Source organism: Rosa rugosa, chromosome 7, assembly GCF_958449725.1.
Source record: "Rosa rugosa chromosome 7, drRosRugo1.1, whole genome shotgun sequence".
Classification (NCBI taxonomy): domain Eukaryota; kingdom Viridiplantae; phylum Streptophyta; class Magnoliopsida; order Rosales; family Rosaceae; genus Rosa; species Rosa rugosa.
The window spans coordinates 40,357,548-40,360,478 of NC_084826.1; the positions used below are offsets into that span (position 1 = coordinate 40,357,548).

At 38.9% G+C, this 2,931-nt stretch overlaps 1 long non-coding RNA gene across 1 annotated transcript; it reads right to left on the minus strand.

The window, feature by feature from the left end:
• Positions 1–394: 394 nt before the first annotated feature.
• LOC133723331 (uncharacterized) lies at positions 395–1,012 on the minus strand. The gene is made up of 2 exons (XR_009852936.1): positions 648–1,012; positions 395–570 (listed from the first exon to the last, which is right to left on the minus strand). It is a non-coding gene; the product is annotated as an uncharacterized LOC133723331 (long non-coding RNA).
• Between the last annotated feature and the right edge of the window lie 1,919 nt (positions 1,013–2,931).

Consider the following 2,931-nt stretch of genomic DNA (forward strand, 5'->3'; position numbering starts at 1 on the left):
TAAATAAAACGATAAATACTTAAATAAATCAATCATCATTTCGGGAAAAATAATTGCATGCATCATTATTTAAAACAAAAGTCCACTCACAGTATACGGCTAAGCTTGCCGTTTATTTGAAGTTTCCTCGTGTGGTTCCTCCTCACGTCTTGTATAATATAACGCTCGTAAATAAATAATTACAGGACGGAAATCTAAATTTACGATAATTATATGTCGAAATTCTAAACGTTTCCCTTAACCTCAACTCCTTCAATTCACTTAGGATTCCATCCAAACTTCACCAATAATATCAATTTGTCAATTTATAATTTATAGACAAATTCGAGAGAAATCCAACGATTGGATTCTCGTAAATTGATAACCGAAATTCTAAATCTTCGGAAATTCATAATCAATCCAAAACTTCTCCAATCTTTACCAAAATCACATATACAAACTCTACATCAATTATGTGATTTAATTAGCAAAAAATATATATAATTTAAGTTACTGTTCAAGCCACCACTGTTCACGCGCGACACTGTTCATGAGCAGCCAACTCCTCCTCCGGCCACCAAATTTCATCCACTGCATCATCTCAACATTCTAAACATCTTTCATAACTACAACATTGATCAATTTTGAGTGTATAGGGTCGATTTTACCTGAAAACCGAAAAAAAAACCCTCAATTTTGCTCAAATCTCCGATTCTCCTTCCACAGCTCAAATTTGATGATGAAACTTGGTAGGTTGGTAGAGCATGGCAAGATGAACAAAGCCCAGATAGCCTCAACATCCGATTTGGCCGGACTTGACCGGAATTTGAAGAAATAGCCAGAAACCCAATTTGCTACAGTAAATTTCTTGGCTTCGATTCGTCGTCTATGGTGCATGATAGGATGCAAAGCATATATTGATGGAAAGCTTGTTTCAAGACGAAGAGATAGGTACAATTTTATGGCCATAGGTGGTCGGACGAAGCGGTAGTGACGTCGGGAAGTTAGGTCGGTGGGAGGGGAAAAATCTGGAAATTTTTGGGGCTTACCCGAAATGGCAGGTCAGACTTACTATTTATAGCATACAATGTCAGCGAAATTACCAAACTGCCACTGACTTGAAACCCTTATAACTTCTTTGTTATAACTCCGATTTTGGCATACCACATGTTTACAAACTCGGTTTAATGTCCTCTACAATTTTCATGCAGGAAACTTTCTCAAATTTTGACTCAAGCAAAAAGTCAACTTTTAGGGCCACTAAAAGTATCGAAACAGAGTAAAAAGTGAAAGTAATTGCCGTTTACCGTCCAAATGACTAGTAAACTGGTAAATTGAGGTACCGGACGTAACACTATTTCTGTCTCAGTAAATTTGCATCTTTAGAATCTTGTTTACTGGTCCCAAGTCCTTCATTTCAAATTTCCTAACCAACTGTGCCTTCAAGTCTTTAATACGATCTTTGTTAGGGCCTGCTACCAATATGTCGTCAACATACAACAGTAGAATAATGAAATCACCATCACCAAATCTCATGTAGTAAGCACAAGGATCTGGACTGAGTCTGTTGTATCCAAGGCTTATGATGAAGGAATCAAATCTCTTATACCAACATCTCGGCGCCTGTTTGAGACCATATAGAGATTTGTTCAACCTGCAAACCAAGTTCTCTTTTTCTTTTTCTTCAAATCCATCTGGTTGGAGCATGTAAACCTCTTCTTCAAGTTCTCCATGAAGAAACGCAGTTTTCACATCTAACTGCTCTAAGCACAAGTCAAATGTAGCACACATCGCCAGGACTACTCAAACTGTTGTGAGTCGAACAACAGGAGAGAATATTTCATTGAAGTCAATGCCTTCTTTCTAAGTGAATCCTTTCACCACCAATCTAGCACGATACTGCTCCACTTGGTCATTGTCATCTCGTTTGATCTTGTAGACCCATTTATTGCCAATAGCCTTTCTTCCTTGTGGTAGTGGAACAAGATCCCATGTCTTATTTTTATGGAGGGCTTCACTTTCTTCTTGCATTGCTGCCATCCACAAAGAAGCTTCTTGGCCTTTTGTAGCCTCATGGAAAGTTAATGGCTCTCCATCCTCTGTTAGTAGACAGTATGCAACATTTCCCTCCATAATGTATTGTGAGTGCCAAGCTGGTTCTCTTCTTTCCCGAGTTGACCATCGAACTCGTGGAGTTGCAAACTCAACTTGTTCTTTTTCTTCGTGCTCTAGTGTTGCTTCAGAAGAATCTGGAACTTCTTATTCTTGTTTATCTTCAAATTGAACTGTAATAGTCTCTGGTTTCTCTTTTGAAAGTGCTATAATTTTCTTTTCCTTGTACCTTGTCTTCTATAAATATTACATCTCGATCTGCTGATTATCACCTTGTGGGTAGTGGGATCCCACAGGCGGTACCCCTTAACTCCATTAGCATACCCTAGGAAAATACATTTGCTGGATTTTGGATCCAGTTTTGATGTTTCTTGGGCGTTGTACATACATAACGTATACAAGACTTCCAAATGTATGTAAGAGAGAATAATCAGTTGGCTTACCAGTCCACATCTCTATTAGCGTCTTCAGATCAATTGCGGTTGATGGTGACCGATTGATCACATAACAGGTTGTCTTCACTGCTTCTGCCCAAAATGACTTGGCAATCCCCGCAGTCCTCAACATCGCTCTTGTCCGTTCTAACAAGGTTCTGTTCATCCCCTCTGCTACTCCATTTTGTTGTGGAGTGTATGCCACTGGGAACTGCCTCTTGATACCTTCTTGTTTACAGAAGTTATCAAATTCATTACTGGTATATTCTCCTCCATTGTCCATCCTCAAACACTTGATCTTCTTTTCAGATTCAAGCTCCACACGCGCTTTGAATATTTTCAAACTGGGAATACGTCCACCTTCCTCTTGATTGGATATACCCAACATCTCCTGGAGTAATCATCA